This window comes from Scardinius erythrophthalmus (assembly GCF_964197995.2).
Source record: "Scardinius erythrophthalmus genome assembly, chromosome: 6".
NCBI classification, from domain to species: Eukaryota; Metazoa; Chordata; class Actinopteri; order Cypriniformes; family Leuciscidae; genus Scardinius; species Scardinius erythrophthalmus.
Window position 1 is genome coordinate 31,852,515 of NC_138226.1, and position 17,229 is coordinate 31,869,743.

The following is a 17,229-nucleotide window of genomic DNA, read 5'->3' on the forward strand; positions in this document are numbered from 1 at the left end:
CACCAGCCGTTCTCTGTGGGTTTCCCAGCTGTTCCAGCTCTTCCCACTCAGCCTTCCACCGATAGTAGTCGGTCATGGCTCCCGAGAACGTGGGCAGGCGTGTCCTTTCAAGACTGATCTGTGGTCTGAAGCCGTACGCCCCGGGATGCAGGCCAGGGATGCTTTTTGGTGGTGCATATGGAAACGCAGCTGCTCCAGTACTGGATACAGATGTTACACTGGGGATTTGAGGCTGCGTGCCAGCTCTAATAGCCCCCTCATCGGCCTCGCTATGCTCTTCGTTAGTACCTGCTTCTTCAACTTCTCCCCCGTCGACCTCTTCTGTCCGCTTCAACTTTTGCCAGCTCCGCACCCAGTCATGCAGTCTGTTGACCAGCTTGTATAGCTGCTGCTTATACACTGTTGGCTTGGCTCCAGGGACAAGACCTTTCCATTCAAGCACCTTCTGCTCAAGCATTTTGATCCTCTCCACCAGGCCCTCTCTCAGGACTTGAAAGTCTTCATCTGCCAACTCCTTCAGATCAGTGTTCTCCACTTCAGCACATTTCTCCTCTGCACCATCGGCGTACAATTTAAGGTCAACATAGGCGAATTTGGACCATAACGTCTCTTTAGCGAGCCGGAGCGTTTCTGTATAGGTGGCAAGGCACGTCGCCATTTTCTCCTCTACATGAGCCGCTTCTTTTTCTGCTTTTTCTTCCTCACTTTCCACTTCTCCTAGAGCATCAACATATTCGAGTCCAGTGTCGTGCAGCTTTCCAAAGTCCACACCAAGTGCTCTGATCTCGTCGATGAGCACCTTTTTTTCTAGGAGGTCTACAGTGAGGAACAGCTTTTTGGCTCTCTTGCTGAAAGAGCTCTGTGCTGTTGAGCGCTTTCCTTTTAGGGCCACTAATTCTGCCAAATCCATGTTCCTTTCTCTGCACTGACCAAGGCGCTGTTGACAGAGGGGTCTATTCGGCCTATTCCTCTTCCCTTGGTGCTCCTTCACTGGTCAATGCTGATAGGGCAGTGGCAGACTTGGCTTAACGTGCTTGAGCCGTTGGTTTATTACTGTTCCGTTTTATTCCCACGGAAAGGGCAACCCAGCGTACAAAGAGGATATTACTCGGTATTTCACATTTGTTTGTTTATTTATTTTTTGGTTCACAAAGGATAACCAGGTAATAAACCTGAAATAACAAGAAATGCAACATTTCAATTTCCATGTGCATACTACAACCAGTCCCAGTTCTTTACCTTAACAGCCCAATAACAATAAGCAACAATAAATAACATTAATCAAAATACAAATATAAATAATATTAATATACTATATATTAATATACTATAATAATAGTTTCATAATTTAAATGTACACAATTCACACTTCAAACATTATGCATCATACTCAAGTCCTACCACAACTCTATGCAAAATGCATGCAATCGTTTCTATAAGCAGCAAACTACAGCTCCCAAAATGCCCCGCGGCATACCAGGAAGTCTGCGATTCCTACTTCATCAAACATTATAAAACTAAATAAAGTAAATACAAATGAACACGTATAGGATTTTAATATTATGAATCTAAATGTTAATCCCACGGCTTCGCCACCTCGTCAATTTATATCTTATACAGCGCATAGCGTTATCTCTATCAGTAAACTAATCTGCTTTGATCTACCGGAGAATAGCTGAGTAGTGTTATCTTTAACGTGCAACGTACGTAAACACAGCACAACAACATAGCATGGCGACAGCAGACAACATAAAGCATACATCATTAAAGTAGACAAGAAAACATTTGAAATTAAGAGAGCTTACCAAGTGGCTGCACACCGGGTTGAAAGTTATTACAAACTGAATGAATCTCACGCTTCCTTTTCACGTAGTAAACACCGGTCACATGTGCTCACAGCACACTCCTCTCTAAAGAGGCACTACACTATTGGGCTGCTAAAGTGTTACTTGCAACATTGGTAGCTCTGGTTAAAGATAAACATTTAATTAAATATATAAATCAGAAATAAAACTTTACAAAAGAAAAAACTTCACAGAAAACACAACACTGGGTGTGCTCTTTGATACCAATCTTTCATTTGAAAGTCACGTGTCTAGTATCTGTAAAACCGCATTTTTCCATCTTAAAAATATATCTAAATTACGCCATATGCTCTCATTGACAAATGCGGAACAATTAGTTCATGCGTTCATGACATCAAGGCTAGATTATTGTAATGCTCTACTGGGTGGTTGCCCTGCATGCTTAATAAACAAACTACAGCTAGTTCAAAACGCAGCAGCACGAGTTCTTACCAGAACCAGGAAGTATGACCATATTAGCCCGGTTCTGTCAACACTGCACTGGCTCCCTATTAAACATTGCATAAATTTTAAAATATTGCTGATTACTTACAAAGCACTAAATGGTTTAGCTCCGCAGTACTTGAGCGAGCTCTTAACGCATTATAGCTCTTCACGTCTATTGCGATCTCAAAATTCCGGCCAGTTAATAATACCTAGAATATCAAAATTGACTGCTGGCGGTAGATCCTTTTCCTATTTAGCACCAAAACTTTGGAACAGTCTTCCTACCATTGTCCGGGAAGCAGGCACACTCTGTCAGTTCAAGGCTAGATTAAAGACACATCTCTTTGACCTAGCATTCACATAATACATTATAGACTTCTTATAGACATTATAATTCAATGTTAGGCTGCATAGATTAGGTCAGCCGGAACCGGGAACACTTCCCATAAATCCTGATGTACTCGTTACATCATAAGAAGAATGGCATCTACGCTAATTTTAGTGTCTTTGTTTATCCCGAGGTTTTCCCGCAGCCTGCCGGATCCAGGCTGTATCCAGATCTGACGAAGGACCTTCGCCTCCCTATGGAGGATCCCTTTACCACTCTACAGATAAAGCGTTGTCAGGAAAATTCGTTTCGCGTACCTACCCCAAAGTGACAAAATAAAATTCTCTATAAAAATTTATAAGAAAAGACCAGTACTTTGTTTAGGCTTGGTTTGTAGGGAATTACAAACCTGTGCACATATATTCAATCACAAACAACTATAGAACCAATTCTTAATGTGCATGTGAACGCCATCAGCGTTTATCACAGGTTCGCGTTTAAAGTCTGTGTAGAGAGAATGGTGTCGTCTTAGCGGCCCCTAATTTAATAACAAATGATCGTTACGATGGAAGCGAATCAATCAAAACTAACTTTAGCTGGAAAATAACTTTATTAAAGAACCACTATAAAGCCAAAACAATCTTTGTTACCTTAAAATATACGCTTATCTCTGTAAAGCTGCTTTGAAACAATCAACATTGTTAAAAGCGCTATATAAATGAAGATGACTTGACTTGACTTGACCTCACCCGCTTTTTGGTTGTTGGATGTGGGCAAGAATGCACCGCCTCCACTTTGTCCACTTGAGGTTTAATTACCCCGCCCCCCAGCACATATCCCAAATAAGACACTTCAGGCTTTGCCAAATGACATTTAGTGGCGTTAACCACAAGCCCAGCATCATGAATTCTGGGGAACACAGCTGACAGGTGCTCCAGATGGTCTTCCCATGACGAGCTGTAAACAACCACATCATCGATGTAAGCTGCTGCAAAGTCCTCAGTTCCTCTCAGTACACAGTCCATAGTCCTTTGTAAAGTCACTGCGGCCCCATGAAGGCCGAACGGCATGACCTTAAAATGATAGAGCCCACTTGGGACCCTGAAAGCAGTTAGCTCCTTGGAAGTGTCAGTCAAAGGAATCTGCCAATAACCCTTAAATAAGTCCAGTGTGCTCAGATATTTGGCTTTACCCAAACGCTCTATGAGTTCGTCAACCCTTGGCATGGGATAAGGGTCAAAGGCAGAAATAGCGTTCATCTTGGAGAAATCTACACAAAATCTTAATGTGCCATCCTATTTCGGCACCAAGACGACTGGGCTGCACCACTCACTTCTGGAAGGCTTGATCACCCCCCCATCTCCAGCATTACATTACTTAATTCTTTAACTCAGGTATGAGTCTTGCAGGAACCCTACAGCAAGTCTGTCGGACTGGACCCTGTGATAGAAGGCGGATGTCATGCTGCATCACCTCGGTCCTGCCTGGTCTGTCACTGAATAGGCCCTCTGAAACCCGTGACTGGAGGTTTTCCTGCTACTCTGATGTCAGATGACTCAACTCAGGGAAGACAGGAGAATTCACAGCTGTAGGGAAATATTGCTCTTTGGACTCTTCCTCCTCGTCGACCTTCCGTGCAAACAGCTGGTCTGATAGTGGCCCTAGTCTATCCTGCCAGGGTTTCAGCAAGTTAATGTGAAAGACTTGCTTCTTTTTCCGCCGTTCAAGCAGGTATAGTTCATAATTGACAGGACCCATCTTCCTCGGTATCTCATAAGGGCCCTGCCACTTGGCTAGTAGTCCACTGCCTGACGTTGGGAGGAGTAGTAACACTTTTTGGCCAGGAGTCAAAGTTCTTTTCCTGGATGATTGGTCATACCATAACTTCTGATGTTGCTGGGCCTTGAACATATTGGTATGGACCAATTCTGCCATATAGTCCATTTTCTCTCTCATTCTCAAGACATATGAAACCACATTCACCAGTTCCCTTGCTTTGCCTCCCTCCCAGGCCTCCTTCAGGATGTACAGCGGTCCACGTACCTGGCGACCATAGAGCATTTCAAATGGAGAGTAACCTGTTGAGGCTTGTGGAACCTCTCTATAGGCAAAAAGGAGATACGGAAGCCACTGATTCCAATCTGAGCCTGTCTCAGATACGAACTTGCGAAGCATTGCCTTTAAAGTTTGATTGAACCGTTCAACCATGCCATCAGTCTGGGGGTGCTACGGAGTGGTCTTAATGGCCTGTACGCCTAACAGCAAATAAACTTCTCTCATCTGTCTGGAAGTGAAATTTGTGCCTTGATCTGTAAGGATTTCTGAAGGTATCCCTACCCGTGAAAACAATTGCACAAGCGCACTCACAATTTGTCTGGTCTTAATCTTTTTAAGAGGAAAGGCTTCAAGGGTACCTTGTAGCATAATCGCACACAACCAAAATGTATCGGTTTCCCGACCTACTTCTCTCTAAAGGGCCTACTATGTCCATAAATACTCTCGTGAAAGGTACATCAATTATAGGTAGGCTGACTAGAGGTTGTGGGCGACAATCTGAGAGCCACAAAAATTGTCGACCGAGAGGCTGAGCAGGGAAAACTAATTTGCCAGACGCGCTTTCAATGATGACAAATCCAAAGACTGCATTTTGTCGTTTTATTATCGTGAGAAGCAAACAAGGTTGTGTATTGAAACATTCCATAATTGTTTCTCAGACATTCTATATGGTACAGCATTCAGATAGTGGTCAACAAAAATATGACTTCCCCCGTCACCCCCTCTCTCCCCTCTCGAACCACGCAGGTGAACAGCTGATAAACTCTACTTCCTCCCCACCACCAGGTGCATTGATTACCGTAAATAACCAAAAGGGTGTTCAGAATAAATAAAACATACCTAGCTCTTACAGAGGTGCTCTGTCACCTTTCTTAACAGGGGATGATAACTGACACTCAGGGCATGACTTACAAAAGTCAATCACATCCATATACAACCGGGGCCAATAAAATCTGCTTGAAATTCTTGTCAGAGTTTTCTGTTGCTCTAGGTGTCCTGACCAAGGAACGGAATGGCCCAAATGCAACACTTTAGCCCTCATCGACTGTGGGACAACTAGCTGTTCCCCACTCTCTGTTTGTCGGTACAACATGTTATCCTTCAACACAAACAATTCTTTGTCTTGAAATCTATTTCCCGAATGTAAACTACCAGCCTTCTGAAATAGACCTTCAAGTGTAACATCCTGCCTCTGCAAATCAACTATATCATGAGATATGTCATAAAAGTCGTTCCCGTCAGGTTCAGGGAGTTGCTCTACTACAATAACCGTTCCCCTGACTTTTTCCTGTCTTTTCTCCCTTCTGGACCTTTTAGCTTTGGGCTCCTCCACAAAAGGTAACAAATTAGGACTCTGTTTAAGCTCTTCTGTCTGTCTTGCCTTTGCTCTTGTAACTGCTCTGACCTCTGCTACACCAGTCTGCATTTGCAATAAGTCAACAAGTTCTGGCACATCCCTACCCAAAATAACTACATAAGGGGCTTGGTTCACAATGCCTACTGTCAACATGTAGGGTCAACCTCCATCTTCAAATCAACAGTAGCATACTCTCTCTTGTCTCCATGAACACAACGTACCCTTAGCTTACCGTGACTGGACATCTGTAGATCTCCAACACACTCCTCTCTCACCAGTGTCTGACTAGATCCAGTGTCTACCAAAGCCATAAACTGCTAACCTCCTATTTTTACAGGAACAACTGTGTCTATATTTTGACCTGCTTCAACTACTATTTGAGACGGTCTGGGAACATAGCGTGCATTACTGACTCTTTGTAATGTACATTCTGCTTTCTTGTGCCCTGCCTGGCCACATCCATGACATATAAGCACAGACTTCACTTTGTACTGACCTTCTTACTGTGGATAACTTTTAGGGTAAGATTTGGATTGGGGAGTCTGTGAACTAAAACCTTTAGTGACACCATAAGGTTGACCACTACCATACCCCTTCCCAGACTTACCCGTCATACTGTAGGCGCCACCATGACTGTGACCCAGCTGGTAAGTTGACCGTCTAGCAGCAATGAAAGTCTCAGCCAGCTCAGCTGCTTGTCTCGAAGAGGTGGGGTTGTGCTCACAAATCCAGGTTCTGATTTCATGGTTAATCACCGCCAGAAACTGTTCCAGCACAATCATTTCTCTGATTTCCTCCTTGGTCCGCTGTCTGGGTGTTATCCATTTGTCATACAGGTCTTTCAATCTTGCCTGCAGCTCTTTAGGAGTCTCCTTTTGTCGTAGAGCCTTTGCCCTAAAACGCCGCCTGTAGGTCTCTGCATTAAACTCAAACTTATCCAAGATTGCTTTTTTCACTCTAGAATACTTAAAAGTGTCATCAAGATCCATAGCAACATAAGCTGCTCTTGCCTTGCCTGTCAGCAACGCCCAGTCCTCAATTGGCCATCTACAGGCTTGAGCAATCCGCTCAAAGGTTGTCAAATAGTGCTCAATGTCATCATCCTCTTGAAGAGGTAACATCGTTGGGCCTTGCCAGCCCACCCAGACCCATCCAACTCCTTGCATGGTCACAGGTGGTGCAGTCTCTTGACCCCCTCCTTCATTGCTCCGCCTTCTGTGGAGTACACGCGTGGGAAGGGCTGTATTGTCTAAGGAAGTCAGAGGAGAAAAGGCTTGTGCTGCCACACCTCCCAATGTTTGTCGCTCTAGCCGCTCTCTCTGCACCTCCATCTGCAACTGCCCTAACTGATGTTGAAGAGTGCGCCACCTGTGTTCTTGACACTGTGCTTCCTTTTCTAGATGAGAGTCTCTGGTATTTTGCGACTGCATGAAGCTCTCCACAGTCTTTCTGAGCTGGTCCATTTTCTCCTCCGTTGAGTCTGCCATCTGTGAAGTAGTGGCCACTGCCACTATACCTTCCTGGTCGGGCATTGACTCAGCACTATCGGCATCTTCCTCCACCGTTTTCTGGATAGTCTGCCTCTTGGGTGGCATCCTGACGTTTTACTGAAGCCTTCTACTGCACTGGACAAAACCGCTGCCACCATTTGTCATATCGTGTCCCATACAGATCAAGGGGAGGTGGTAGATAGGCTCAGGACTCAGATATCATCCAAAGATGATTTTTATGCAATGCCAGTGGAGAAGTAGGAGTGTACAGATTCACAGTGAGGTGAACAAAGAAAAAAATACAAAATTAAAAAAAAAAAAAAAAAAAAAAAAAAATGAATATACACTTGACTCAGTGCAAACTCTGATATATCAACAACCGCAAGAAAACAAATTGCTACAGGCAGCAAAATCTACAATGGATACATTCAGCCATATGACCCGGTCTTTACCTCCCCAAGATTCAGTTTAGACTGGCTTATATAGCCTAGGACAAGCTCATTACACCCAAGACCATACCAGCTGCAGGGGCATCAATACCAAAACCTTTGTAGCCTAAACATATGACCATTTAACCATTTAACTTTAAAAAATAAATAAAATAAACTCATTCAGCAGTTTAAACCAGTGGTTCTCAAACCTGTCCTGGAGGACCACTAACACTGCACGTTTTCTTTGTCGCCCTAATCAAACACACCTGATTCAACTCATCAGCTCATTATCACATGGGTTAATGAGCTGATGAATTGAATCAGGTGTGTTTGATTAGGGAGACAACGAAAACGTGCAGTGTTGGTGGTCCTCCAGGACAGGGTTTGAGAACCACTGGTTTAAACAACATGTAAATACCATTGGACATTTATCCCTACCTACATCACCAAGAGTTAAGTTCCCTTCCTAATAGAAATGGTTTAACCCAACACAAGAAAAAGGGAAGCTGTGGTCCTGCCCCCTCCTTTGAGGAATCACAGGAACAGGATATGGTGAGTAGACAGCATGTGGGGGCAGTTTGCAGTGTGGGAATAAATACAGATTTGAAATAATAAATAACAAAATGCATAACTACCACTTGTCTCTGTGTGGTTAATGGGAAAAATACATCAAAGGAAAACTACAGTAGACATAGCACGTTGTGATGACCGCTGATATGTCCACCTATCTGCAATCAACTCAAACAGTATATCTTAAACTTATTATAATTGAACGTTATAGAATAATAAACCAGATTAAACAATTGTATCATCAACATAATAGACTGCATCATAGTCAACAGAAACACAAAACCATAAATAACAACTGTAAAGAAACATAAGTCCATAAACAGTTTGTAAAGACTTCACATACTGCCATAATCGCAGTAGTGATGACGTCATCTTAGCACCCGCTATAACACACGTTTAAATATATTTGTAATTACACATTATATTAATTTAGTACATTTATCTTGCAATTCAGTGCATTTAAAATACATTTAAAATACATTAATTTAAATGTATTGTTGAATAAAACACTACAGTTAAAATTATAATCAAGTACTATAAATATGCTTTAGTATGTTAGTCAACACATTGAAATAAGTGTACAAAAGCACAACAAAAAAATTAAAACAAAGATTTAAAGTGTACTTGAAAAAAGAAACTTTTTACGTTTTAGTACTGAGACAGCTTTCATTAGAGTCACAAATAATTTGCTCTTATCATCCGATCGTGGTTGTATCTCTCTAGTGTTACTTGATCTTAGTGCTGCATTTGACACTATTGACCACAACATTCTTTTAAATAGACTTAAAAAATTATGTTGGCATTAGTGGAATTGCATTGGCATGGTTTAAATCATACTTATCTGACCGTTATCAGTTTGTAGCAGTAAATGAAGAGATGTCTTATCGATCACAAGTTCAGTATGGCGTACCACAAGGCTCAGTACTAGGACCGTTGCTGTTCACTCTGTACATGCTACCATTAGGAGATATCATTAGGAAGCATGGCATTAGTTTTCACTGTTATGCTGATGATACTCAGCTCTATATTTCTTCACAACCTAACGAAAACTACCAACTCACAAAATTAACGGAATGCATAGCTGATATAAAAAATTGGATGACTAGTAATTTCCTTCTACTAAATTCTGAAAAAACAGATTCTAATTATTGGACAAAAAACTTCCTCACGTAATAACCTAGAATACTGTCTAACACTTGATGGCTGCTCTGTTAAGTCTTCGTCGTCGGTTAGAAACCTGGGTGTGCTCTTTGATACCAATCTTTCATTTGAAAGTCACGTGTCTAGTATCTGTAAAACCGCATTTTTCCATCTTAAAAATATATCTAAATTACGCCATATGCTCTCATTGACAAATGCGGAACAGTTAGTTCATGGGTTCATGACCTCAAGGCTAGATTATTGTAATGCTCTACTGGGTGGTTGTCCTGCACGCTTAATAAACAAACTACAGCTAGTTCAAAACGCAGCAGCTCGAGTTCTTACCAGAACCAGGAAGTATGACCATATTAGCCCTGTTCTGTCAACACTGCATTGACTCCCTATTAAACAATGTATACATTTTAAAATATTGCTGATTACTTACAAAGCACTAAATGGTTTAGCTCTGCAGTACTTGAGCGAGGTCTAAACGCATTATAGTCCTTCACGTCTATTGCGATCTCAAAATTCCGGCCAGTTGATAATAGAATATCAAAATCAACCGCTGGCGGTAGATCCTTCTCCTATTTAGCACCAGAACTTTGGAACAGTCTTCCTACCATTGTCCGGGAAGCAGACACACTCTGTCAGTTCAAAGCTAGACTAAAGACACATCTCTTTGACCTAGCATACACATAATACATTATAGACTTCTATAATTCAATGTTAGTCTGCATAGATCAGGTCAGCCGGAACCAGGAACACTTCCCATAAATCCTGATGTACTCGTTACATCATAAGAAGAATGGTGTCTACGCTAATATTAGTTTCTCTGTTTATCCCGAGGTTTACCGCAGTCTGTCGTAGCGGGGTGCTAAAGTGCCAACTAGTTTCTCCTTATGTAGGATCCCTTTACCACTCTACAGATAAAGCGTTGTTGGGAAAATTTGGTTCGCGTATCACACTTAATATTATATCTTGAAAATTCTGTATCAAAAATGTTAAGGCCAGACAAGTAGTTTTTTAAGGCTTGGTTTGTAGGGAATTACAAACCTGCGCACATATATTCAAACGCGCATACCAATAGACTGATCTCGTAATACGCATGTGCACGCCATCAGCGTTCTCTCAGGTTTCGCGTTTAAAGTCTGTGTAGAGTTTCCTGTTAAAACGGTGTCGTGTTAGTGGCCACTAAGTTAATAAATAATGATCGTTGTAACCGAAGTGAATCAATCAAATTAACTTTAGCTGGAAAATAACTTTATTCAAGAACTGCTATAAAGCCAAAACAATCTCTGTTACTTTAAACTATCCTTGTATACCTGTAAAGCCGCTTCGGAACAATCGCCGCTTTGGATCAACCTACACTGTTAAAAGCACTATATAAATGAAGATGACTTGACTTGACGTTTTAAATGCATTAATAAAAAGTCATGAAAGTGACCTCTTAGGTACACTTTTTATTTCATTAATATTAAATTATGTACCATTTAAAAAATATAGAATTTGAAGTACACTACACGTGCATGCACTTCTTTTTCACATGGCCAGTAATTAAATATTCTATTATTTGGTGTAGGCTAAATGATACACAATTTTTTTTCGTGGGAAATAAAGGTGTAAATGTTCAATAGCTTCAATGTATGCGTCTATACAGACTTTGAAAAAAAAAAAAAAATATATATATATATATATATATATATATATATATATATATATATATATATATATATATATATATATATATATATATATATATATATATATATCCTGAGATATGTTCCTGGAGTAAACAGTCTGACAAGTAGTTGTCTTGGTCTTTCATTATATTACAATATTCATCATTGATTTCCAAAAAGGAGAGGTTAGACCAGAGTGGGAACGTATTAACATATCAGCTCATAAACTAATGGTTCTTATAGAAAGCAAAGAGACTATAATAAACAAATAAAGAGGCACCTCTGATCCAATACAGCAAATTCAGTAAACAAACATAAGCTGAAGACTGGATTAGAGAATGTTGTGTAAAGCAGTAGAATTAATGTGTGTAGAATTAATGTCCTGCAGAAAACAAAAGCCACTCTTATATTCATAAGCTTTCTCCCTAAGGAGCTTGGATGGGCTGTTCTCACACACGCATGCAACTGCAGTCTGTCCTGTGTGAAATACCTCTAGGAACCGGATAGTCAGTAATTTGGAGTGCTCCATTTTACTTTCCTTAGACAAGTTCGGTATACCCACCCCTTGGCATTATGCTCACTTTCCAAAACCACAGTCCAGCAGGCTGACCAAGGATAAAAACATCAGCAGTCATGCTTCTTACTTTTCGTATAGCAAGCCAGTCAGTGAGTTATTTAGAAGCAAACTCCTGTGAATGCTCATATATCATGTTCTGTACAGTGTCAGAACAGACATTATAAATTACAGCGATCGTGATGAATGTGCAGAAGTGAAATCCCACACACACACAGGAACCCAGACTGACCCCTTCCACAGCCAATAACCCTCTGTCCTCCTTTTCTCCGCTAACCGAGGAAGAAGTATCTAAACTTCTCCTCTCCAGTCATCCTACCACCTGCCCTCTAGACCCCATCCCCTCACACCTTCTACAAGCCATCTCTCCCACACTTCTACCAGCACTCACACACATCATCAACTCATCCCTCCATACTGGCACTTTCCCTACCGCATTCAAGCAGGCTCGGGTTACTCCACTGCTTAAAAAACCAACACTAAACACATCATTTGTAGAGAATTACAGACCTATCTCTCTCCTACCATTCATTGCGAAAACACTTGAAAGAGCTGTTTTCAACCAAGTAACATCCTTCTTGTCTCTGAACAACCAGCTGGATACCAACCAATCCGGCTTAAAGAAAGGGCATTTAACTGAGACTGCATTACTGTCCCCAGGGTTCAGTTCTTGGTCCCCTCCTCTTCTCCATCTACACCACATCACTGGGACACATCATACAGGCACACGGTTTCTCCTACCACTGCTATGCTGATGACACCCAGATGATCCCACAGTAGCTGCACGGATCTCAAGCTGTCTGGCGGACATCTCGGCATGGATGAAGGAGCATTACCTGCAGCTCAACCTGGCAAAGACTGCGCTTCTCGTCCTCCCTGCCAATCCGCCTCTACAGCACGACTTCACTGCAGCTAGACTCTTCATCAATCACCCCATCAAGGTCGGTCAGAAATCTTGGAGTGATATTGGATGACCAGCTGACCTTCACAGATCACATTTCAAAGACAGCTCGATCATGCAGGTTTGCACTGCACAACACATCAGGAAGATCCGGCCTTTCCTTACTGAGCATGCAACACAACTTCTCGTCCAGGCCCTGGTCTTTTCTAGGCTTGACTACCGCAATGCTCTTCTGGCCGGACTTCCATCATGTGCAACTAAACCTCTACAGATGATCCAGAACACTGCAGCTCGTCTTGTCTTCAACGAGCCCAAGAGGGCCCACATCACTCCTCTGTTCATCTCTCTGCACTGGCTACCTGCTCGCATCAAATTCAAGGCATTGACGCTTGCTTACAGATCGATCACAGGCTCAGCTCCCTCCTACTTTCACTCACTCCTACGAGTCTACATCCCTACCAGAAGCCTACGATCGGTCAACGAGCGACGTCTCGTGGTTCCATCACAGAAAGCCACAAAATCACTTTCCAGAACATTCTCATTTACAATTCCATGCTGGTGGAATGATCTCCCCACCCTCATACGGAATGCAGAATCCCTGACAACATTCAAAAGACAGCTGAAAACCCATCTCTTCCGTGAGAAAAAAAAAAAAAAAAACTTCCCTTTCCCTTTAAAACCTCACTTATCGGGCTTATGCTACTCTGAATAATGCCTGAACTTTGTATTTTGAGCACTTCTTGCGTTGTTTTTGCCTCTTCATGATGACTCGCTTAATTTAGTCCTAATTTGTAAGTCGCTTTGAATAAAAGCGTCTGCTAAATGTAAATGTGGACTGGGAAAACAGCACAGGTTTGGAATCAAGGCCTTCGTTTAATCCTTCCTTTGACACGAGAGCTGCAGCTGAAGGCAAAATGCATGGAAAAGCATCTGACAAAAATGTGAAACTCCATCTGTGATTTTACTAGAAAAAAAACACGTGTTGTTATTAACTAAAACTAAATCTATATTAAAAATAGTTTTCATTAATTGAAATAAAGCTGAAATAAGATAACATATCAAATCAAAACTTAAAGTGTAAAAGAAAATTAGAAAGTGAAGTACTAAAATTACAAACTAAAACTGAAATGAGAATAAAGCTAAATAGAAATATTTAAAAAAAATGCTAACAAAAATGACAGAAGCACAACAAAATCAAAAGTGAAAATATAAAACTAAAAAAGCTTATTCAAAATATTAATAAATATTATAATAGTATATAAATAATGTTAGTACTAATAAATACTAATAAGTTAACCCTGTCACATAAATAATTTCTAAATATTTGTATAATTCATAAAGTAAAAACTGCAAAAAATAAAGTATAAATTGCAGTAAACAAAAAATCATCAAGGAATACTTCTGTCATTATTATTTTTTTCACCCTGATGTTGTACGGGGACACGGTCATGTAAAATAAATAAATAAATAAAAAAATAATAATAATTATTGAATACAAATTTATACATACAACCAAGGCAAATGTATTCATTCTACAGTACTTAAAAAATTCGAATGAAAGGCTCAACACAGTTTAACCAAAACATTACTTAAAAAGGACAAAAAATAAATAAATAAATACATATATGAAATCATATCTTACATGAACTTAGGTTAAAACAATAAAATAAAAAAATAACATAATAAATAACAATAACACAGTTTTTCTCAATTGTTTACACACATTTTCTGAAAGCATGCCTCATATTCTCAGAACTCTACACACAAATCAAAACACACACATACAATGGGCAAAACCCCTCAATTCTCCTGCAAAATAAAACTTTACTCAAAACAATGTTATTTCTTCTCAAAATGGTATTTTGTTTTCAAATGACACACACAAACCATCATATGAATAGACATTTATAAGAACCAGTTGAACACTGATGTGCTCAACACTATGATGAATGGAAAACACTTCTTCTCCATTCATCATAATGACTTGGGCCTTTTTTTGTTCAGTGTTACACTTAGTACAGACAGTACATAAGTGTGTTGTAAAAATTTGAGAATATTGTTTTTATACTCAGAACACGCAAAAACACGGTAACAAATATATTTTATTTTTCCCACAAAAACAATGCACACAGTGTACATCCCAACCAACACAAAGTTGTACATACAGTGGTCTACATACAAAACAACAGAAGAATTGACTGTATACAGTTACAGTAAAAAAAATCTAATAATCCAATGTTGGCATCCATTGCTCCATTGAAGAGCTCACCTGTTGCCCTTTTATGCTAAAGCTCTGATTGCCAATTGTAAAACTGTGTGAGGGGTGTTTGCCCATGTGATGAGTTAGTGTGCATATTTGAATGGCAGTGTGTTCCTTGAGAAATTGTAGTGTTTTGAAAAAGGTGTTTTAGAACTGAAATCTGAGTGTAAATCAGGAATTGTGCTTGTACTGTAGTTTAGCAGAATTGGTTCAGGGGGTTGGTGAATGAGTTACATGTTGTGGTCATTGTGTCTCAAGTAGCCTACCAGTATTTGTGTGTAAACAATTGAGAAAAACTGTAAGGGGCAATATCACACCAAATCATATGAAATCAAAAGATCAAGCAGCTTCATCGCACTCCCACCTCTCATTCCTTCAAGGGTCTAAACACTTTAAATCATTTTTGAACACAACAAGTAGTGGGAGGGATTTAGAAAATCTACATTTGTGAATGAAATATTTTGCCATTATTACAATTTATTAATCAAATAAAAATGAACACAGCAGTCTTTGGGAATTCCAAATAAAATATGTTGTAAAGTAAAAGCAAAACCATCAACAACCACCTCCTTTTATCAACCGGTCATGTAAAAAATTTGACGGCCGCCGGCGCCGCTGCCCACACCGCAAACGTACTTTTACCGCGCCACCTTCGCGCTCGTGACGTGCGCGCGCGGCGAGTATTCATTCGATTCACATGACGTCACTGTAGCTTTGCGCCGCCATCTTTGCGACCGACGGTCTCAGTCTCGGTAATGCCTGCAATATGTTGTGCAGTTGGCAGCAAAAACAGCTGAAAGAGGAACACTGAACTGGTATTTTATTCTATACCAAAAGAAGAGAGAAGAGAGAATCATTTATTTAAAGGGGACATATCATGCTAAATCCACTTTTTTAGCCCTTAAATGCATTTTGTTGTATATTTGGAGTGTTTAGAAGTACAGAAAAGTTGAAATTATTCTCTTCAGGTGCTTCGTTGATATCTTTATATTCTGTTTTGGTCATATTTTTCAACCTGTTCAGATTTTTCTGTTATCTATGACGTTTTGTGAACAATCACGTCACAGTATTTGCAGCGGAACTGCCAAATAAGGACATTGACTTCCAGCCCAACACTTCGAGCGATCCGCCATTATTATTTCTCGCTGCAATTTTGTAGTCCAAGCTAAAAGATGCAGAAGTTACGAGAGGGTAAGTTAAAATGTTCGGTTGTTGGATGTAGTAACCCATACGCTTCATTACACCGTCTAATGTAGATGAACTGCCGCGCTTATGACAGTGCGCATGTTTAACTGAAAGAACGAGCAGAGAGAGAGAGACCCGGTCGCGCGCGCGTTCACTCTCTCTCTTCAGACCCTGGCGAAAGTGTAAACCTTCTCCATACTAGACGCTGTCTTGCTCTCTCTCCCTCGCACATATTAATCAAAATAAATCGACACGGTGGTAAAAGGTCGGAAGACCAAAGTTTCATGTGTAAATACAGTAAGTAACACACCATTGCGATACATCCATATGAAGACGTTCTTCTGCAGGTTCGTCGTCTTCATTTTCATCTCGCTCCGGCTCCGGACTCTGGCTCGAACATGTAAGGCTGGCTGGACAAGTCTTCCGTTGTTGACATTTTGTTAATAACGTGTGAATAAAAAGTTTCTGTGCCGCTATAATCGTATCTCTGCTATTAAACTACAAAAATGGCCGAACGGGGTGGAGTTGAACCTCTACAAACTGGAGAGGGGGCGGGGTATGAAGTGTCTCAATTGTATTTAAAGAGACCGCACCAAAACGAGTTGATGTCAGACGCACACCAGAAAAGGGGTAAAAAGGGGGCCTGTGGAGCTATAATAATGAGGAATTCAGACCCAAGCATTGCAGTTCTGCTTTATATAGACTACAAATGTATGATTTATATGTTAAAAGGAACGATTTAAAAGCATGATATGTCTCCTTTAAAAGACTTGAAGTCTCATGTTGGTTTGTGGTTAATTATATTTCCATTATACTCTCAGTGGCCAACATTATACAGACAGATATCGACAGATAATGTTTTGTCTTCATTTTATTGTTGGATCTGTTTAAATGCACTTTATCATGGTAAGTTAGTAAGATTTGGGGTTGTTTTGTTTTTGAACTGTCTGTCTGTCTGTCTGCCTGTT